Source organism: Phyllobates terribilis, unplaced genomic scaffold (assembly GCF_046119375.1).
Source record: "Phyllobates terribilis strain yellow unplaced genomic scaffold, ASM4611937v1 Scaffold_223__1_contigs__length_3252167, whole genome shotgun sequence".
Taxonomy (NCBI): domain Eukaryota; kingdom Metazoa; phylum Chordata; class Amphibia; order Anura; family Dendrobatidae; genus Phyllobates; species Phyllobates terribilis.
Genome location: NW_027362983.1, coordinates 2,480,011 through 2,501,165, shown reverse-complemented (window position 1 = coordinate 2,501,165; position 21,155 = coordinate 2,480,011). Strand labels below are relative to the sequence as shown.

General features: G+C 45.6%; 14 non-coding genes and 1 pseudogene across 14 annotated transcripts; all 15 read left to right on the top strand.

Moving 5' to 3' along the window:
- The first annotated feature begins 1,771 nt into the window (after window positions 1-1,771).
- Window positions 1,772-1,965, top strand: LOC141214916 (U2 spliceosomal RNA). Its single transcript, XR_012284105.1, has one exon. It is a non-coding gene; the product is annotated as a U2 spliceosomal RNA (small nuclear RNA).
- Window positions 1,966-3,080: 1,115 nt separating this feature from the next.
- On the top strand, window positions 3,081-3,271 carry LOC141214976 (U2 spliceosomal RNA). The gene has a single exon (XR_012284150.1). It is a non-coding gene; the product is annotated as a U2 spliceosomal RNA (small nuclear RNA).
- Window positions 3,272-4,386: 1,115 nt separating this feature from the next.
- LOC141214888 (U2 spliceosomal RNA) lies at window positions 4,387-4,577 on the top strand. The gene has a single exon (XR_012284078.1). It is a non-coding gene; the product is annotated as a U2 spliceosomal RNA (small nuclear RNA).
- Window positions 4,578-5,695: 1,118 nt separating this feature from the next.
- On the top strand, window positions 5,696-5,886 carry LOC141214881 (U2 spliceosomal RNA). The gene has a single exon (XR_012284072.1). It is a non-coding gene; the product is annotated as a U2 spliceosomal RNA (small nuclear RNA).
- A 1,115-nt stretch (window positions 5,887-7,001) lies between these two features.
- Window positions 7,002-7,192, top strand: LOC141214965 (U2 spliceosomal RNA). Its single transcript, XR_012284143.1, has one exon. It is a non-coding gene; the product is annotated as a U2 spliceosomal RNA (small nuclear RNA).
- Window positions 7,193-8,307: 1,115 nt separating this feature from the next.
- Window positions 8,308-8,498, top strand: LOC141214853 (U2 spliceosomal RNA). Its single transcript, XR_012284045.1, has one exon. It is a non-coding gene; the product is annotated as a U2 spliceosomal RNA (small nuclear RNA).
- Window positions 8,499-9,613: 1,115 nt separating this feature from the next.
- On the top strand, window positions 9,614-9,804 carry LOC141214953 (U2 spliceosomal RNA). The gene has a single exon (XR_012284133.1). It is a non-coding gene; the product is annotated as a U2 spliceosomal RNA (small nuclear RNA).
- A 1,115-nt stretch (window positions 9,805-10,919) lies between these two features.
- Window positions 10,920-11,035, top strand: LOC141214997 (U2 spliceosomal RNA; annotated as a pseudogene).
- Window positions 11,036-11,559: 524 nt separating this feature from the next.
- Window positions 11,560-11,741, top strand: LOC141214907 (U2 spliceosomal RNA). The gene has a single exon (XR_012284097.1). It is a non-coding gene; the product is annotated as a U2 spliceosomal RNA (small nuclear RNA).
- A 1,115-nt stretch (window positions 11,742-12,856) lies between these two features.
- Window positions 12,857-13,047, top strand: LOC141214941 (U2 spliceosomal RNA). The gene has a single exon (XR_012284126.1). It is a non-coding gene; the product is annotated as a U2 spliceosomal RNA (small nuclear RNA).
- A 1,115-nt stretch (window positions 13,048-14,162) lies between these two features.
- On the top strand, window positions 14,163-14,353 carry LOC141214929 (U2 spliceosomal RNA). The gene has a single exon (XR_012284117.1). It is a non-coding gene; the product is annotated as a U2 spliceosomal RNA (small nuclear RNA).
- A 1,115-nt stretch (window positions 14,354-15,468) lies between these two features.
- Window positions 15,469-15,659, top strand: LOC141214917 (U2 spliceosomal RNA). Its single transcript, XR_012284106.1, has one exon. It is a non-coding gene; the product is annotated as a U2 spliceosomal RNA (small nuclear RNA).
- Window positions 15,660-18,071: 2,412 nt separating this feature from the next.
- LOC141214912 (U2 spliceosomal RNA) lies at window positions 18,072-18,258 on the top strand. The gene has a single exon (XR_012284101.1). It is a non-coding gene; the product is annotated as a U2 spliceosomal RNA (small nuclear RNA).
- Window positions 18,259-19,373: 1,115 nt separating this feature from the next.
- On the top strand, window positions 19,374-19,564 carry LOC141214906 (U2 spliceosomal RNA). The gene has a single exon (XR_012284096.1). It is a non-coding gene; the product is annotated as a U2 spliceosomal RNA (small nuclear RNA).
- Window positions 19,565-20,679: 1,115 nt separating this feature from the next.
- On the top strand, window positions 20,680-20,870 carry LOC141214895 (U2 spliceosomal RNA). The gene has a single exon (XR_012284085.1). It is a non-coding gene; the product is annotated as a U2 spliceosomal RNA (small nuclear RNA).
- The last annotated feature ends 285 nt before the right edge of the window (window positions 20,871-21,155 follow it).

Genomic DNA, 21,155 nt, shown 5'->3' with positions numbered 1-21,155 from the left:
TCCACAGCTCGGTGTTGGTGAACGGCTGGAAGACTGACCCCTTCCCTGTCCTCTCTGGGGTCAGACAAGGCTGCCCTCTATCACCTCTTCTTTTTGTTTGTGTTATAGAACTCTTCGCAGAGGCTATCCGGCAGAATGGAGAGATCAGAGGGATCACCGCACCGGGTCCGGGACGACACGAGGTCAAGTGCTCGCTCTACATGGACGACGTCACCGTCTTCTGCGCTGATCGTGGTTCAGTCGACGCCCTCGTCCAGACGTGTGAGAGGTTCGGCCGGGCTTCAGGGGCCAAAGTCAACTGCAGGAAGTCGGAAGCCATGCTCTTCGGGGATTGGCAGCCGGCCTCCTCCGCCCCCTTCCCCTTCAACATTCAACCGGATTTCCTCAAGGTGCTGGGAGTCTGGTTCGGGAAGGAAGGAGCGGCCCTCAAGTCCTGGCAAGAACGCTTGGCCAAGGTGAAGCAACGGATCGGACTCTGGAGCCTCAGACACCTCACTTGTGAGGGTAAGGCACTCGTCCTGCGTAATGAGGTCCTGCCCGTCTTGCAGTACACGGCGCAGGCCTGGCCCCCACACGTCACTGTGTGCAGGGCCATTACCAGGACAGTGTTTCACTTTGTCTGGGGATCCAAGATGGACAGAGTCAGGCGGGCCGTCATGTACAAGGAGCCTCGCAAGGGTGGGAAGGGCGTTCCAGATATCCCCACCCTCCTGCGATCCTCTTTTGTGTGTGATTGTGTCCGCCGGACTTTGCAAGTCAAGAATGGCTCCGCGGGCAGGTCCATGTCTCGCTTCTTCCTGCTTCCTCTTTGGAGGCGACTCGGCTGGGACAAGTGGGACAGCTCCTTCCCCTACAACTGGACGACGCCATGGTTCTACGGAGACGTCGTTCGATTTGTGGGGGAGCATCAACTGGAGGGACTCAAGCCCGACTTGTGGAAGCCCAAAACTATCCACAAGCTAATCAGAGCCAAGGATGACGTGGAGAACATCACAGGACTTCACCAGGACACGCTGGAGACTGTGTGGACAAATGTGTCGTCTGACAGGCTGACCAACGGGCACAAGGACTTGTCGTGGATGGCGATTCAGGGCGGACTGCCCGTCCGGTCATTCATGCATGCCCGGAACCTGTGCAAGACCCGGTACTGCCCAAGGTGCCCCTTCGTGGAGGAAACATCTTTGCACACTTTTTGGGACTGCGGATTTGCACAGCGCCTATTGACTGCACTTGAGGACGACCTGAGGAACTCTGTCCCCAGGGCGAGCCTATCGCACCATTCTGTGCTTTACGGACTCTTCCCTGGGGTTCATACCGTCGGAGCCATCCAGGAGGCTTGGCGCCTTATGAACTGCTTCAAGGATGCCGTTTGGGTCGCCAGGAACCGGCTCATCTTGAGGAGGGAGAGGATGTCCATCCAGGACTGCCGCAGGCTGATCCACAGCCTGCTCAGAGATTATTCCATCATGGACGGTCCGGAGGACGAGGATGAGGACTAAACCCCTCCTCCCCCTCTCCCCTTATGTGTCTTGTCTTTCAATAAAGCTTCGGGCCTGTGATTTTCCCCTCCCCATCCCCTTTTTCCCAATCCCCATCCCTTATCACGGTTCGTCGTACTGTATTGATTGACATGCTTTTTCTTTCAGATTGAGTGTTTTGTGTAGCATAGGGGTGTGATGTGTCTAGTTAGTGCATCGTATCCTCATGCTATGTAAATATGATGTAGAATTCTGTGAGTACTGGGCTGCGGCACTGTACACTGTCTGTTAACTTATTTTTTGTGCTAATAAAAGATATATTCAATCAAAAAAATCTGTTCTTATCAGTTTAATATCTGATACGTCCCCTATCTGGGGACCATATATTAAATGGATTTTTAGAACAGGGAGATGGAAAAAGAGCTTGCTCTGTCCACTCCACGCATTGACCTGGTATTGCAGTATCTCCAGGACCGGTGCACCCCTTCTTTAATGCAGTTTCTAAAATCAGAAAGAATTGAATTCAATGTTTTTTGTTCATTTTGCTTGTTTGTCGGATTTTGGGATGGACTCTTTGGCTTTGCTTTTCTTCTCCTCATTGGATTTTTCATGTTCAAAGTTGCAGAAGCCAGATTACAAGCTCATTTTGGTTCAACTTCAGCAACTGTGCATTGCATTGCCATGTAATGTGATGCAATGCTATCTTTCTAGCTCTCCCTTTTTACTTCCTTTTGGATAAACAGACATATTAGGCAAGCATTTTGGAGCTTTCACCTAAATAACTACAGGTGGTGAGATAAGCTGCACAATATAATTGACCTTTCAGTATATTGTTGCACACACACCATCTATTTAGCAAATGCCCTTGTTATCAACAGCAGCCTTTTAAACTCACCTGAGCTAACAGGTATGTGCGCTGGTTACTCTGCTGCGCTTAAAATTTCTTTTTTGGTTTGCTACAATGCCTTTTCTGAAACGTTGTCTCCTTCTGCTGGAACACTGACTTCTTTCATTTAATGCCTGCAGACTATAAAAGAGAACCCAACCCAAAAAGTTTGGTTGATTAGTCTGTGGCATTCTGTTAAACTGTTGCTTATGGCGGTCTCTGTGAGCTTCTCAGCGACATTCAGCCAGCCAGGTATCCTGCCTGCAGTAGATGGAATGTGGCAATGGAACGCTGGCTGCGCGTGTCATAATAGGCTCTGAGCCTTTATATACCTGTGCACAGCAGCAGCCACCTTCAGTCTGCTGCTGGACAGCCAGCAGCAGCAGCAGCAGGAGAGGTATGTAATCAGGAGCCCTCCTGCTAAGGGTAGACAGCTGCTCGTTCCACCCCACCCCCCGCCTTAATTGGTTCTCCTCCCTTCCAACGGTGTTGAGGCGGGTGGGAACAGCAGGGGGTGAAGGTGCTGTGTTTAAAGAGGTGGAGTTATGCAGATCTAAAACGCGTGGATTGCAGCAGCAGCAAGCCGAAAAGTGCAGGCATGTAAGGGATCTAGAGGTTGACAACATGTCTTCTTAACGGGAGTCCAGGAGCTCATCTCCACAAATGGACTTTTCAGGATCCTTGGGTGGCTCCGTAGTTTGAAACCAATTCTGGTTATCGCTTCTCGGCCTTTTGGCTAAGATCAAGTGTAGTATCTGTTCTTATCAGTTTAATATCTGATACGTCCCCTATCTGGGGACCATATATTAAATGGATTTTTAGAACAGGGAGATGGAAAAAGAGCTTGCTCTGTCCACTCCACGCATTGACCTGGTATTGCAGTATCTCCAGGACCGGTGCACCCCTTCTTTAATGCAGTTTCTAAAATCAGAAAGAATTGAATTCAATGTTTTTTGTTCATTTTGCTTGTTTGTCGGATTTTGGGATGGACTCTTTGGCTTTGCTTTTCTTCTCCTCATTGGATTTTTCATGTTCAAAATTGCAGAAGCCAGATTACAAGCTCATTTTGGTTCAACTTCAGCAACTGTGCATTGCATTGCCATGTAATGTGATGCAATGCTATCTTTCTAGCTCTCCCTTTTTACTTCCTTTTGGATAAACAGACATATTAGGCAAGCATTTTGGAGCTTTCACCTAAATAACTACAGGTGGTGAGATAAGCTGCACAATATAATTGACCTTTCAGTATATTGTTGCACACACACCATCTATTTAGCAAATGCCCTTGTTATCAACAGCAGCCTTTTAAACTCACCTGAGCTAACAGGTATGTGCGCTGGTTACTCTGCTGCGCTTAAAATTTCTTTTTTGGTTTGCTACAATGCCTTTTCTGAAACGTTGTCTCCTTCTGCTGGAACACTGACTTCTTTCATTTAATGCCTGCAGACTATAAAAGAGAACCCAACCCAAAAAGTTTGGTTGATTAGTCTGTGGCATTCTGTTAAACTGTTGCTTATGGCGGTCTCTGTGAGCTTCTCAGCGACATTCAGCCAGCCAGGTATCCTGCCTGCAGTAGATGGAATGTGGCAATGGAACGCTGGCTGCGCGTGTCATAATAGGCTCTGAGCCTTTATATACCTGTGCACAGCAGCAGCCACCTTCAGTCTGCTGCTGGACAGCCAGCAGCAGCAGCAGCAGGAGAGGTATGTAATCAGGAGCCCTCCTGCTAAGGGTAGACAGCTGCTCGTTCCACCCCACCCCCCGCCTTAATTGGTTCTCCTCCCTTCCAACGGTGTTGAGGCGGGTGGGAACAGCAGGGGGTGAAGGTGCTGTGTTTAAAGAGGTGGAGTTATGCAGATCTAAAACGCGTGGATTGCAGCAGCAGCAAGCCGAAAAGTGCAGGCATGTAAGGGATCTAGAGGTTGACAACATGTCTTCTTAACGGGAGTCCAGGAGCTCATCTCCACAAATGGACTTTTCAGGATCCTTGGGTGGCTCCGTAGTTTGAAACCAATTCTGGTTATCGCTTCTCGGCCTTTTGGCTAAGATCAAGTGTAGTATCTGTTCTTATCAGTTTAATATCTGAAACGTCCCCTATCTGGGGACCATATATTAAATGGATTTTTAGAACAGGGAGATGGAAAAAGAGCTTGCTCTGTCCACTCCACGCATTGACCTGGTATTGCAGTATCTCCAGGACCGGTGCACCCCTTCTTTAATGCAGTTTCTAAAATCAGAAAGAATTGAATTCAATGTTTTTTGTTCATTTTGCTTGTTTGTCGGATTTTGGGATGGACTCTTTGGCTTTGCTTTTCTTCTTCTCATTGGATTTTTCATGTTCAAAGTTGCAGAAGCCAGATTACAAGCTCATTTTGGTTCAACTTCAGCAACTGTGCATTGCATTGCCATGTAATGTGATGCAATGCTATCTTTCTAGCTCTCCCTTTTTACTTCCTTTTGGATAAACAGACATATTAGGCAAGCATTTTGGAGCTTTCACCTAAATAACTACAGGTGGTGAGATAAGCTGCACAATATAATTGACCTTTCAGTATATTGTTGCACACACACCATCTATTTAGCAAATGCCCTTGTTATCAACAGCAGCCTTTTAAACTCACCTGAGCTAACAGGTATGTGCGCTGGTTACTCTGCTGCGCTTAAAATTTCTTTTTTGGTTTGCTACAATGCCTTTTCTGAAACGTTGTCTCCTTCTGCTGGAACACTGACTTCTTTCATTTAATGCCTGCAGACTATAAAAGAGAACCCAACCCAAAAAGTTTGGTTGATTAGTCTGTGGCATTCTGTTAAACTGTTGCTTATGGCGGTCTCTGTGAGCTTCTCAGCGACATTCAGCCAGCCAGGTATCCTGCCTGCAGTAGATGGAATGTGGCAATGGAACGCTGGCTGCGCGTGTCATAATAGGCTCTGAGCCTTTATATACCTGTGCACAGCAGCAGCCACCTTCAGTCTGCTGCTGGACAGCCAGCAGCAGCAGCAGCAGCAGGAGAGGTATGTAATCAGGAGCCCTCCTGCTAAGGGTAGACAGCTGCTCGTTCCACCCCACCCCCCGCCTTAATTGGTTCTCCTCCCTTCCAACGGTGTTGAGGCGGGTGGGAACAGCAGGGGGTGAAGGTGCTGTGTTTAAAGAGGTGGAGTTATGCAGATCTAAAACGCGTGGATTGCAGCAGCAGCAAGCCGAAAAGTGCAGGCATGTAAGGGATCTAGAGGTTGACAACATGTCTTCTTAACGGGAGTCCAGGAGCTCATCTCCACAAATGGACTTTTCAGGATCCTTGGGTGGCTCCGTAGTTTGAAACCAATTCTGGTTATCGCTTTTCGGCCTTTTGGCTAAGATCAAGTGTAGTATCTGTTCTTATCAGTTTAATATCTGATACGTCCCCTATCTGGGGACCATATATTAAATGGATTTTTAGAACAGGGAGATGGAAAAAGAGCTTGCTCTGTCCACTCCACGCATTGACCTGGTATTGCAGTATCTCCAGGACCGGTGCACCCCTTCTTTAATGCAGTTTCTAAAATCAGAAAGAATTGAATTCAATGTTTTTTGTTCATTTTGCTTGTTTGTCGGATTTTGGGATGGACTCTTTGGCTTTGCTTTTCTTCTCCTCATTGGATTTTTCATGTTCAAAGTTGCAGAAGCCAGATTACAAGCTCATTTTGGTTCAACTTCAGCAACTGTGCATTGCATTGCCATGTAATGTGATGCAATGCTATCTTTCTAGCTCTCCCTTTTTACTTCCTTTTGGATAAACAGACATATTAGGCAAGTATTTTGGAGCTTTCACCTAAATAACTACAGGTGGTGAGATAAGCTGCACAATATAATTGACCTTTCAGTATATTGTTGCACACACACCATCTATTTAGCAAATGCCCTTGTTATCAACAGCAGCCTTTTAAACTCACCTGAGCTAACAGGTATGTGCGCTGGTTACTCTGCTGCGCTTAAAATTTCTTTTTTGGTTTGCTACAATGCCTTTTCTGAAACGTTGTCTCCTTCTGCTGGAACACTGACTTCTTTCATTTAATGCCTGCAGACTATAAAAGAGAACCCAACCCAAAAAGTTTGGTTGATTAGTCTGTGGCATTTTGTTAAACTGTTGCTTATGGCGGTCTCTGTGAGCTTCTCAGCGACATTCAGCCAGCCAGGTATCCTGCCTGCAGTAGATGGAATGTGGCAATGGAACGCTGGCTGCGTGTGTCATAATAGGCTCTGAGCCTTTATATACCTGTGCACAGCAGCAGCCACCTTCAGTCTGCTGCTGGACAGCCAGCAGCAGCAGCAGCAGGAGAGGTATGTAATCAGGAGCCCTCCTGCTAAGGGTAGACAGCTGCTCGTTCCACCCCACCCCCCGCCTTAATTGGTTCTCCTCCCTTCCAACGGTGTTGAGGCGGGTGGGAACAGCAGGGGGTGAAGGTGCTGTGTTTAAAGAGGTGGAGTTATGCAGATCTAAAACGCGTGGATTGCAGCAGCAGCAAGCCGAAAAGTGCAGGCATGTAAGGGATCTAGAGGTTGACAACATGTCTTCTTAACGGGAGTCCAGGAGCTCATCTCCACAAATGGACTTTTCAGGATCCTTGGGTGGCTCCGTAGTTTGAAACCAATTCTGGTTATCGCTTCTCGGCCTTTTGGCTAAGATCAAGTGTAGTATCTGTTCTTATCAGTTTAATATCTGATACGTCCCCTATCTGGGGACCATATATTAAATGGATTTTTAGAACAGGGAGATGGAAAAAGAGCTTGCTCTGTCCACTCCACGCATTGACCTGGTATTGCAGTATCTCCAGGACCGGTGCACCCCTTCTTTAATGCAGTTTCTAAAATTAGAAAGAATTGAATTCAATGTTTTTTGTTCATTTTGCTTGTTTGTCGGATTTTGGGATGGACTCTTTGGCTTTGCTTTTCTTCTCCTCATTGGATTTTTCATGTTCAAAATTGCAGAAGCCAGATTACAAGCTCATTTTGGTTCAACTTCAGCAACTGTGCATTGCATTGCCATGTAATGTGATGCAATGCTATCTTTCTAGCTCTCCCTTTTTACTTCCTTTTGGATAAACAGACATATTAGGCAAGCATTTTGGAGCTTTCACCTAAATAACTACAGGTGGTGAGATAAGCTGCACAATATAATTGACCTTTCAGTATATTGTTGCACACACACCATCTATTTAGCAAATGCCCTTGTTATCAACAGCAGCCTTTTAAACTCACCTGAGCTAACAGGTATGTGCGCTGGTTACTCTGCTGCGCTTAAAATTTCTTTTTTGGTTTGCTACAATGCCTTTTCTGAAACGTTGTCTCCTTCTGCTGGAACACTGACTTCTTTCATTTAATGCCTGCAGACTATAAAAGAGAACCCAACCCAAAAAGTTTGGTTGATTAGTCTGTGGCATTCTGTTAAACTGTTGCTTATGGCGGTCTCTGTGAGCTTCTCAGCGACATTCAGCCAGCCAGGTATCCTGCCTGCAGTAGATGGAATGTGGCAATGGAACGCTGGCTGCGCGTGTCATAATAGGCTCTGAGCCTTTATATACCTGTGCACAGCAGCAGCCACCTTCAGTCTGCTGCTGGACAGCCAGCAGCAGCAGCAGCAGGAGAGGTATGTAATCAGGAGCCCTCCTGCTAAGGGTAGACAGCTGCTCGTTCCACCCCACCCCCCGCCTTAATTGGTTCTCCTCCCTTCCAACGGTGTTGAGGCGGGTGGGAACAGCAGGGGGTGAAGGTGCTGTGTTTAAAGAGGTGGAGTTATGCAGATCTAAAACGCGTGGATTGCAGCAGCAGCAAGCCGAAAAGTGCAGGCATGTAAGGGATCTAGAGGTTGACAACATGTCTTCTTAACGGGAGTCCAGGAGCTCATCTCCACAAATGGACTTTTCAGGATCCTTGGGTGGCTCCGTAGTTTGAAACCAATTCTGGTTATCGCTTCTCGGCCTTTTGGCTAAGATCAAGTGTAGTATCTGTTCTTATCAGTTTAATATCTGATACGTCCCCTATCTGGGGACCATATATTAAATGGATTTTTAGAACAGGGAGATGTAAAAAGAGCTTGCTCTGTCCACTCCACGCATTGACCTGGTATTGCAGTATCTCCAGGACCGGTGCACCCCTTCTTTAATGCAGTTTCTAAAATCAGAAAGAATTGAATTCAATGTTTTTTGTTCATTTTGCTTGTTTGTCGGATTTTGGGATGGACTCTTTGGCTTTGCTTTTCTTCTCCTCATTGGATTTTTTATGTTCAAAGTTGCAGAAGCCAGATTACAAGCTCATTTTGGTTCAACTTCAGCAACTGTGCATTGCATTGCCATGTAATGTGATGCAATGCTATCTTTCTAGCTCTCCCTTTTTACTTCCTTTTGGATAAACAGACATATTAGGCAAGCATTTTGGAGCTTTCACCTAAATAACTACAGGTGGTGAGATAAGCTGCACAATATAATTGACCTTTCAGTATATTGTTGCACACACACCATCTATTTAGCAAATGCCCTTGTTATCAACAGCAGCCTTTTAAACTCACCTGAGCTAACAGGTATGTGCGCTGGTTACTCTGCTGCGCTTAAAATTTCTTTTTTGGTTTGCTACAATGCCTTTTCTGAAACGTTGTCTCCTTCTGCTGGAACACTGACTTCTTTCATTTAATGCCTGCAGACTATAAAAGAGAACCCAACCCAAAAAGTTTGGTTGATTAGTCTGTGGCATTCTGTTAAACTGTTGCTTATGGCGGTCTCTGTGAGCTTCTCAGCGACATTCAGCCAGCCAGGTATCCTGCCTGCAGTAGATGGAATGTGTCAATGGAACGCTGGCTGCGCGTGTCATAATAGGCTCTGAGCCTTTATATACCTGTGCACAGCAGCAGCCACCTTCAGTCTGCTGCTGGACAGCCAGCAGCAGCAGCAGCAGGAGAGGTATGTAATCAGGAGCCCTCCTGCTAAGGGTAGACAGCTGCTCGTTCCACCCCACCCCCCGCCTTAATTGGTTCTCCTCCCTTCCAACGGTGTTGAGGCGGGTGGGAACAGCAGGGGGTGAAGGTGCTGTGTTTAAAGAGGTGGAGTTATGCAGATCTAAAACGCGTGGATTGCAGCAGCAGCAAGCCGAAAAGTGCAGGCATGTAAGGGATCTAGAGGTTGACAACATGTCTTCTTAACGGGAGTCCAGGAGCTCATCTCCACAAATGGACTTTTCAGGATCCTTGGGTGGCTCCGTAGTTTGAAACCAATTCTGGTTATCGCTTCTCGGCCTTTTGGCTAAGATCAAGTGTAGTATCTGTTCTTATCAGTTTAATATCTGATACGTCCCCTATCTGGGGACCATATATTAAATGGATTTTTAGAACAGGGAGATGGAAAAAGAGCTTGCTCTGTCCACTCCACGCATTGACCTGGTATTGCAGTATCTCCAGGACCGGTGCACCCCTTCTTTAATGCAGTTTCTAAAATCAGAAAGAATTGAATTCAATGTTTTTTGTTCATTTTGCTTGTTTGTCGGATTTTGGGATGGACTCTTTGGCTTTGCTTTTCTTCTCCTCATTGGATTTTTCATGTTCAAAGTTGCAGAAGCCAGATTACAAGCTCATTTTGGTTCAACTTCAGCAACTGTGCATTGCATTGCCATGTAATGTGATGCAATGCTATCTTTCTAGCTCTCCCTTTTTACTTCCTTTTGGATAAACAGACATATTAGGCAAGCATTTTGGAGCTTTCACCTAAATAACTACAGGTGGTGAGATAAGCTGCACAATATAATTGACCTTTCAGTATATTGTTGCACACACACCATCTATTTAGCAAATGCCCTTGTTATCAACAGCAGCCTTTTAAACTCACCTGAGCTAACAGGTATGTGCGCTGGTTACTCTGCTGCGCTTAAAATTTCTTTTTTGGTTTGCTACAATGCCTTTTCTGAAACGTTGTCTCCTTCTGCTGGAACACTGACTTCTTTCATTTAATGCCTGCAGACTATAAAAGAGAACCCAACCCAAAAAGTTTGGTTGATTAGTCTGTGGCATTCTGTTAAACTGTTGCTTATGGCGGTCTCTGTGAGCTTCTCAGCGACATTCAGCCAGCCAGGTATCCTGCCTGCAGTAGATGGAATGTGGCAATGGAACGCTGGCTGCGCGTGTCATAATAGGCTCTGAGCCTTTATATACCTGTGCACAGCAGCAGCCACCTTCAGTCTGCTGCTGGACAGCCAGCAGCAGCAGCAGCAGGAGAGGTATGTAATCAGAAGCCCTCCTGCTAAGGGTAGACAGCTGCTCGTTCCACCCCACCCCCCGCCTTAATTGGTTCTCCTCCCTTCCAACGGTGTTGAGGCGGGTGGGAACAGCAGGGGGTGAAGGTGCTGTGTTTAAAGAGGTGGAGTTATGCAGATCTAAAACGCGTGGATTGCAACAGCAGCAAGCCGAAAAGTGCAGGCATGTAAGGGATCTAGAGGTTGACAACATGTCTTCTTAACGGGAGTCCAGGAGCTCATCTCCACAAATGGACTTTTCAGGATCCTTGGGTGGCTCCGTAGTTTGAAACCAATTCTGGTTATCGCTTCTCGGCCTTTTGGCTAAGATCAAGTGTAGTATCTTTTGAAAAGGCAGTTTTGTCCTTGGGCTGCCCTAGTAAATTGATGCATATTACACACTGGTTTGGTGCACTTGTTAGTACGCCAGGTGGCTCATAGAGTTATCTGATGGAAAACATGGCCCTCCAGGATCGAAGTCACTAGGCTGGGTAAGTGTGAGGGCTTTGGAGCAATGTGCCCCAGGAGTAGGCGCCCTGGTGGGAGTCCAAGCTTACTGGGACTGGGAACCCCAGAAAGACTTGGCTTCGTAGCACGCCGCACCTTTGCCAATCATACTTTCTGAGCAACCCCCCCTATTCCTGGCCTACGGGCTAGGAAGGGGAATTTTTATAAACCCGGTCGGAGGTCCGGTCAGCTTTGGGCTGAGAAACCAACACAGGCTCCAGCTCCACTAGGGTGGCAGCCTAGATGGAAGCTGGGAGCACGAAAACGGCTCTTCTCCGGCTTCGGCTAGGGAGAGCATCGGAGATCCCTGACCCTCGCTGTGGCCTTCTGGCTCGGAGGGATGGGGATGGTTTATTGGGGACCCTCTCCTCCGGGAAGGGTCCACATGAATCCTCGCCTCGTGCGCTGTTTTGGTGTGACTTCGGTCACATTTTTCAGTGCCTTGGATGCAGCTTCAATCAAAAAATCTGTTCTTATCAGTTTAATATCTGATACGTCCCCTATCTGGGGACCATATATTAAATGGATTTTTAGAACAGGGAGATGGAAAAAGAGCTTGCTCTGTCCACTCCACGCATTGACCTGGTATTGCAGTATCTCCAGGACCGGTGCACCCCTTCTTTAATGCAGTTTCTAAAATCAGAAAGAATTGAATTCAATGTTTTTTGTTCATTTTGCTTGTTTGTCGGATTTTGGGATGGACTCTTTGGCTTTGCTTTTCTTCTCCTCATTGGATTTTTCATGTTCAAAGTTGCAGAAGCCAGATTACAAGCTCATTTTGGTTCAACTTCAGCAACTGTGCATTGCATTGCCATGTAATGTGATGCAATGCTATCTTTCTAGCTCTCCCTTTTTACTTCCTTTTGGATAAACAGACATATTAGGCAAGCATTTTGGAGCTTTCACCTAAATAACTACAGGTGGTGAGATAAGCTGCACAATATAATTGACCTTTCAGTATATTGTTGCACACACACCATCTATTTAGCAAATGCCCTTGTTATCAACAGCAGCCTTTTAAACTCACCTGAGCTAACAGGTATGTGCGCTGGTTACTCTGCTGCGCTTAAAATTTCTTTTTTGGTTTGCTACAATGCCTTTTCTGAAACGTTGTCTCCTTCTGCTGGAACACTGACTTCTTTCATTTAATGCCTGCAGACTATAAAAGAGAACCCAACCCAAAAAGTTTGGTTGATTAGTCTGTGGCATTCTGTTAAACTGTTGCTTATGGCGGTCTCTGTGAGCTTCTCAGCGACATTCAGCCAGCCAGGTATCCTGCCTGCAGTAGATGGAATGTGGCAATGGAACGCTGGCTGCGCGTGTCATAATAGGCTCTGAGCCTTTATATACCTGTGCACAGCAGCAGCCACCTTCAGTCTGCTGCTGGACAGCCAGCAGCAGCAGCAGCAGGAGAGGTATGTAATCAGGAGCCCTCCTGCTAAGGGTAGACAGCTGCTCGTTCCACCCCACCCCCCGCCTTAATTGGTTCTCCTCCCTTCCAACGGTGTTGAGGCGGGTGGGAACAGCAGGGGGTGAAGGTGCTGTGTTTAAAGAGGTGGAGTTATGCAGATCTAAAACGCGTGGATTGCAGCAGCAGCAAGCCGAAAAGTGCAGGCATGTAAGGGATCTAGAGGTTGACAACATGTCTTCTTAACGGGAGTCCAGGAGCTCATCTCCACAAATGGACTTTTCAGGATCCTTGGGTGGCTCCGTAGTTTGAAACCAATTCTGGTTATCGCTTCTCGGCCTTTTGGCTAAGATCAAGTGTAGTATCTGTTCTTATCAGTTTAATATCTGATACGTCCCCTATCTGGGGACCATATATTAAATGGATTTTTAGAACAGGGAGATGGAAAAAGAGCTTGCTCTGTCCACTCCACGCATTGACCTGGTATTGCAGTATCTCCAGGACCGGTGCACCCCTTCTTTAATGCAGTTTCTAAAATCAGAAAGAATTGAATTCAATGTTTTTTGTTCATTTTGCTTGTTTGTCGGATTTTGGGATGGACTCTTTGGCTTTGCTTTTTTTCTCCTCATTGGATTTTTCATGTTCAAAGTTGCAGAAGCCAGATTACAAGCTCATTTTGGTTCAACTTCAGCAACTGTGCATTGCATTGCCATGTAATGTGATGCAATGCTATCTTTCTAGCTCTCCCTTTTTACTTCCTTTTGGATAAACAGACATATTAGGCAAGCATTTTGGAGCTTTCACCTAAATAACTACAGGTGGTGAGATAAGCTGCACAATATAATTGACCTTTCAGTATATTGTTGCACACACACCATCTATTTAGCAAATGCCCTTGTTATCAACAGCAGCCTTTTAAACTCACCTGAGCTAACAGGTATGTGCGCTGGTTACTCTGCTGCGCTTAAAATTTCTTTTTTGGTTTGCTACAATGCCTTTTCTGAAACGTTGTCTCCTTCTGCTGGAACACTGACTTCTTTCATTTAATGCCTGCAGACTATAAAAGAGAACCCAACCCAAAAAGTTTGGTTGATTAGTCTGTGGCATTCTGTTAAACTGTTGCTTATGGCGGTCTCTGTGAGCTTCTCAGCGACATTCAGCCAGCCAGGTATCCTGCCTGCAGTAGATGGAATGTGGCAATGGAACGCTGGCTGCGCGTGTCATAATAGGCTCTGAGCCTTTATATACCTGTGCACAGCAGCAGCCACCTTCAGTCTGCTGCTGGACAGCCAGCAGCAGCAGCAGCAGGAGAGGTATGTAATCAGGAGCCCTCCTGCTAAGGGTAGACAGCTGCTCGTTCCACCCCACCCCCCGCCTTAATTGGTTCTCCTCCCTTCCAACGGTGTTGAGGCGGGTGGGAACAGCAGGGGGTGAAGGTGCTGTGTTTAAAGAGGTGGAGTTATGCAGATCTAAAACGCGTGGATTGCAACAGCAGCAAGCCGAAAAGTGCAGGCATGTAAGGGATCTAGAGGTTGACAACATGTCTTCTTAACGGGAGTCCAGGAGCTCATCTCCACAAATGGACTTTTCAGGATCCTTGGGTGGCTCCGTAGTTTGAAACCAATTCTGGTTATCGCTTCTCGGCCTTTTGGCTAAGATCAAGTGTAGTATCTGTTCTTATCAGTTTAATATCTGATACGTCCCCTATCTGGGGACCATATATTAAATGGATTTTTAGAACAGGGAGATGGAAAAAGAGCTTGCTCTGTCCACTCCACGCATTGACCTGGTATTGCAGTATCTCCAGGACCGGTGCACCCCTTCTTTAATGCAGTTTCTAAAATCAGAAAGAATTGAATTCAATGTTTTTTGTTCATTTTGCTTGTTTGTCAGATTTTGGGATGGACTCTTTGGCTTTGCTTTTCTTCTCCTCATTGGATTTTTCATGTTCAAAGTTGCAGAAGCCAGATTACAAGCTCATTTTGGTTCAACTTCAGCAACTGTGCATTGCATTGCCATGTAATGTGATGCAATGCTATCTTTCTAGCTCTCCCTTTTTACTTCCTTTTGGATAAACAGACATATTAGGCAAGCATTTTGGAGCTTTCACCTAAATAACTACAGGTGGTGAGATAAGCTGCACAATATAATTGACCTTTCAGTATATTGTTGCACACACACCATCTATTTAGCAAATGCCCTTGTTATCAACAGCAGCCTTTTAAACTCACCTGAGCTAACAGGTATGTGCGCTGGTTACTCTGCTGCGCTTAAAATTTCTTTTTTGGTTTGCTACAATGCCTTTTCTGAAACGTTGTCTCCTTCTGCTGGAACACTGACTTCTTTCATTTAATGCCTGCAGACTATAAAAGAGAACCCAACCCAAAAAGTTTGGTTGATTAGTCTGTGGCATTCTGTTAAACTGTTGCTTATGGCGGTCTCTGTGAGCTTCTCAGCGACATTCAGCCAGCCAGGTATCCTGCCTGCAGTAGATGGAATGTGGCAATGGAACGCTGGCTGCGCGTGTCATAATAGGCTCTGAGCCTTTATATACCTGTGCACAGCAGCAGCCACCTTCAGTCTGCTGCTGGACAGCCAGCAGCAGCAGCAGCAGGAGAGGTATGTAATCAGGAGCCCTCCTGCTAAGGGTAGACAGCTGCTCGTTCCACCCCACCCCCCGCCTTAATTGGTTCTCCTCCCTTCCAACGGTGTTGAGGCGGGTGGGAACAGCAGGGGGTGAAGGTGCTGTGTTTAAAGAGGTGGAGTTATGCAGATCTAAAACGCGTGGATTGCAGCAGCAGCAAGCCGAAAAGTGCAGGCATGTAAGGGATCTAGAGGTTGACAACATGTCTTCTTAACGGGAGTCCAGGAGCTCATCTCCACAAATGGACTTTTCAGGATCCTTGGGTGGCTCCGTAGTTTGAAACCAATTCTGGTTATCGCTTCTCGGCCTTTTGGCTAAGATCAAGTGTAGTATCTGTTCTTATCAGTTTAATATCTGATACGTCCCCTATCTGGGGACCATATATTAAATGGATTTTTAGAACAGGGAGATGGAAAAAGAGCTTGCTCTGTCCACTCCACGCATTGACCTGGTATTGCAGTATCTCCAGGACCGGTGCACCCCTTCTTTAATGCAGTTTCTAAAATCAGAAAGAATTGAATTCAATGTTTTTTGTTCATTTTGCTTGTTTGTCGGATTTTGGGATGGACTCTTTGGCTTTGCTTTTCTTCTCCTCATTGGATTTTTCATGTTCAAAGTTGCAGAAGCCAGATTACAAGCTCATTTTGGTTCAACTTCAGCAACTGTGCATTGCATTGCCATGTAATGTGATGCAATGCTATCTTTCTAGCTCTCCCTTTTTACTTCCTTTTGGATAAACAGACATATTAGGCAAGCATTTTGGAGCTTTCACCTAAATAACTACAGGTGGTGAGATAAGCTGCCCAATATAATTGACCTTTCAGTATATTGTTGCACACAAACCATCTATTTAGCAAATGCCCTTGTTATCAACAGCAGCCTTTTAAACTCACCTGAGCTAACAGGTATGTGCGCTGGTTACTCTGCTGCGCTTAAAATTTCTTTTTTGGTTTGCTACAATGCCTTTTCTGAAACGTTGTCTCCTTCTGCTGGAACACTGACTTCTTTCATTTAATGCCTGCAGACTATAAAAGAGAACCCAACCCAAAAAGTTTGGTTGATTAGTCTGTGGCATTCTGTTAAACTGTTGCTTATGGCGGTCTCTGTGAGCTTCTCAGCGACATTCAGCCAGCCAGGTATCCTGCCTGCAGTAGATGGAATGTGGCAATGGAACGCTGGCTGCGCGTGTCATAATAGGCTCTGAGCCTTTATATACCTGTGCACAGCAGCAGCCACCTTCAGTCTGCTGCTGGACAGCCAGCAGCAGCAGCAGCAGGAGAGGTATGTAATCAGGAGCCCTCCTGCTAAGGGTAGACAGCTGCTCGTTCCACCCCACCCCCCGCCTTAATTGGTTCTCCTCCCTTCCAACGGTGTTGAGGCGGGTGGGAACAGCAGGGGGTGAAGGTGCTGTGTTTAAAGAGGTGGAGTTATGCAGATCTAAAACGCGTGGATTGCAGCAGCAGCAAGCCGAAAAGTGCAGGCATGTAAGGGATCTAGAGGTTGACAACATGTCTTCTTAACGGGAGTCCAGGAGCTCATCTCCACAAATGGACTTTTCAGGATCCTTGGGTGGCTCCGTAGTTTGAAACTAATTCTGGTTATCGCTTCTCGGCCTTTTGGCTAAGATCAGGTGCAGTGGTCTACCAGTTGCTGCCTTGGCCTTGGCTAGGAGGTGCCCAGGGTACCCGGCTCCTTGGCCTGGGGGGATCGCTTTGTCTAACGGCAGGGCTTCACCCTCCTGCTGCTATTGGGGAGTCGGATTAGTCCCTGGGCAACGAGAGGCGATCATCGTGTCACCACACATAGCTGTGGGGGGCAGTTCTTTTGGAGGAAGAAGATGGAGTTGACGAGGAAGAGGAACTGTTTACGGTTCTATGTGAAGACGGAGTTAGAGGATTTTTCGTTGGAGGAGAATCAGATCTTGGATATTCTGTTCAAGTATGGGACGATCATTGAAGAGGACATTTTTTGTATGCAAGAAATCAAGTTTAAAAAGGTATTTGACGTAACACTGAAGTCTGAAGAAAAGTGTATTTGTCTTCTCAAGAATTGGGAAGGAAAAGAAATTGGAGTTAATGCTCTTTTTGCTGGAAGGCCGAAAAAGGTGGTTATCTGTATGGATGACCCCTTTGTAGAGATGGAGGAAGTGATGGAGTTTTTGAAGCCATGGAGTATTTTGGTAAAATTCCAGAAGGACTACTTAAATAAAGTGGGAGTCTGGAATGGGAAGAGAAGTTTCCTAGTTTGGGAAAATGGACAAAATGAACTAAGTTTAGGAAGGATTGTTATAAATGGTAAATGTGGATTCAGTTATGTGGAAAATGGTAAAAGAAGAATTGATAATGGGAAACCTGGATTTTGTTATGAGGAAGGTGGGAAAAAAGAGGAGAAAGGGAAAAAGATATTTGAAGAATCGTTTGAAGATTGTAAAGAGAAAGAAGACAAAGATATACAAGTAGTTGAAAATAAGAAGGAGTTTGTGGGAGAGAAGCAGGAGTTCTCAGGAGTTGGGGACTCTATGTTTTGCAGACTGGAGAGAGTACCTAGAAGTAAAGACGTTAAGGAAAAAAGGAAGGTGGATGATAAGGGAAAAGAGAAAGTAATGCAGGATTGTGTTGATACCAGTGCTGAAGCTGAAGAAGATGAAAAGATTTTGCTGCAAGGTTTTGACTGGAAATTGTTGGACATGTCATGGAGGAAGAAGAAACGTGGAAGAAGAAAAATGTTGAGTTGATGTTTTTGTTGGAAGTTTTTTGTTGTTGATGTAAGGATATGTTATGTTATTTTTTATTTATTAATTATCATTAAATTTTCTTAAAAAAAACAAAAAGTTGAATTCGGATGATGAAGGCGTAGGCGACATTTTTTTGGTTATCCATGCAAATGGAATTTAATTTATGTCGCGTCTTCTGACGCATTCAATTAAAAAAATCTGTTCTTATCAGTTTAATATCTGATACGTCCCCTATCTGGGGACCATATATTAAATGGATTTTTAGAACAGGGAGATGGAAAAAGAGCTTGCTCTGTCCACTCCACGCATTGACCTGGTATTGCAGTATCTCCAGGACCGGTGCACCCCTTCTTTAATGCAGTTTCTAAAATCAGAAAGAATTGAATTCAATGTTTTTTGTTCATTTTGCTTGTTTGTCGGATTTTGGGATGGACTCTTTGGCTTTGCTTTTCTTCTCCTCATTGGATTTTTCATGTTCAAAGTTGCAGAAGCCAGATTACAAGCTCATTTTGGTTCAACTTCAGCAACTGTGCATTGCATTGCCATGTAATGTGATGCAATGCTATCTTTCTAGCTCTCCCTTTTTACTTCCTTTTGGATAAACAGACATATTAGGCAAGCATTTTGGAGCTTTCACCTAAATAACTACAGGTGGTGAGATAAGCTGCACAATATAATTGACCTTTCAGTATATTGTTGCACACACACCATCTATTTAGCAAATGCCCTTGTTATCAACAGCAGCCTTTTAAACTCACCTGAGCTAACAGGTATGTGCGCTGGTTACTCTGCTGCGCTTAAAATTTCTTTTTTGGTTTGCTACAATGCCTTTTCTGAAACGTTGTCTCCTTCTGCTGGAACACTGACTTCTTTCATTTAATGCCTGCAGACTATAAAAGAGAACCCAACCCAAAAAGTTTGGTTGATTAGTCTGTGGCATTCTGTTAAACTGTTGCTTATGGCGGTCTCTGTGAGCTTCTCAGCGACATTCAGCCAGCCAGGTATCCTGCCTGCAGTAGATGGAATGTGGCAATGGAACGCTGGCTGCGCGTGTCATAATAGGCTCTGAGCCTTTATATACCTGTGCACAGCAGCAGCCACCTTCAGTCTGCTGCTGGACAGCCAGCAGCAGCAGCAGCAGGAGAGGTATGTAATCAGGAGCCCTCCTGCTAAGGGTAGACAGCTGCTCGTTCCACCCCACCCCCCGCCTTAATTGGTTCTCCTCCCTTCCAACGGTGTTGAGGCGGGTGGGAACAGCAGGGGGTGAAGGTGCTGTGTTTAAAGAGGTGGAGTTATGCAGATCTAAAACGCGTGGATTGCAGCAGCAGCAAGCCGAAAAGTGCAGGCATGTAAGGGATCTAGAGGTTGACAACATGTCTTCTTAACGGGAGTCCAGGAGCTCATCTCCACAAATGGACTTTTCAGGATCCTTGGGTGGCTCCGTAGTTTGAAACCAATTCTGGTTATCGCTTCTCGGCCTTTTGGCTAAGATCAAGTGTAGTATCTGTTCTTATCAGTTTAATATCTGATACGTCCCCTATCTGGGGACCATATATTAAATGGATTTTTAGAACAGGGAGATGGAAAAAGAGCTTGCTCTGTCCACTCCACGCATTGACCTGGTATTGCAGTATCTCCAGGACCGGTGCACCCCTTCTTTAATGCAGTTTCTAAAATCAGAAAGAATTGAATTCAATGTTTTTTGTTCATTTTGCTTGTTTGTCGGATTTTGGGATGGACTCTTTGGCTTTGCTTTTCTTCTCCTCATTGGATTTTTCATGTTCAAAGTTGCAGAAGCCAGATTACAAGCTCATTTTGGTTCAACTTCAGCAACTGTGCATTGCATTGCCATGTAATGTGATGCAATGCTATCTTTCTAGCTCTCCCTTTTTACTTCCTTTTGGATAAACAGACATATTAGGCAAGCATTTTGGAGCTTTCACCTAAATAACTACAGGTGGTGAGATAAGCTGCACAATATAATTGACCTTTCAGTATATTGTTGCACACACACCATCTATTTAGCAAATGCCCTTGTTATCAACAGCAGCCTTTTAAACTCACCTGAGCTAACAGGTATGTGCGCTGGTTACTCTGCTGCGCTTAAAATTTCTTTTTTGGTTTGCTACAATGCCTTTTCTGAAACGTTGTCTCCTTCTGCTGGAACACTGACTTCTTTCATTTAATGCCTGCAGACTATAAAAGAGAACCCAACCCAAAAAGTTTGGTTGATTAGTCTGTGGCATTCTGTTAAACTGTTGCTTATGGCGGTCTCTGTGAGCTTCTCAGCGACATTCAGCCAGCCAGGTATCCTGCCTGCAGTAGATGGAATGTGGCAATGGAACGCTGGCTGCGCGTGTCATAATAGGCTCTGAGCCTTTATATACCTGTGCACAGCAGCAGCCACCTTCAGTCTGCTGCTGGACAGCCAGCAGCAGCAGCAGCAGGAGAGGTATGTAATCAGGAGCCCTCCTGCTAAGGGTAGACAGCTGCTCGTTCCACCCCACCCCCCGCCTTAATTGGTTCTCCTCCCTTCCAACGGTGTTGAGGCGGGTGGGAACAGCAGGGGGTGAAGGTGCTGTGTTTAAAGAGGTGGAGTTATGCAGATCTAAAACGCGTGGATTGCAGCAGCAGCAAGCCGAAAAGTGCAGGCATGTAAGGGATCTAGAGGTTGACAACATGTCTTCTTAACGGGAGTCCAGGAGCTCATCTCCACAAATGGACTTTTCAGGATCCTTGGGTGGCTCCGTAGTTTGAAACCAATTCTGGTTATCGCTTCTCGGCCTTTTGGCTAAGATCAAGTGTAGTATCTGTTCTTATCAGTTTAATATCTGATACGTCCCCTATCTGGGGACCATATATTAAATGGATTTTTAGAACAGGGAGATGGAAAAAGAGCTTGCTCTGTCCACTCCACGCATTGACCTGGTATTGCAGTATCTCCAGGACCGGTGCACCCCTTCTTTAATGCAGTTTCTAAAATCAGAAAGAATTGAATTCAATGTTTTTTGTTCATTTTGCTTGTTTGTCGGATTTTGGGATGGACTCTTTGGCTTTGCTTTTCTTCTCCTCATTGGATTTTTCATGTTCAAAGTTGCAGAAGCCAGATTACAAGCTCATTTTGGTTCAACTTCAGCAACTGTGCATTGCATTGCCATGTAATGTGATGCAATGCTATCTTTCTAGCTCTCCCTTTTTACTTCCTTTTGGATAAACAGACATATTAGGCAAGCATTTTGGAGCTTTC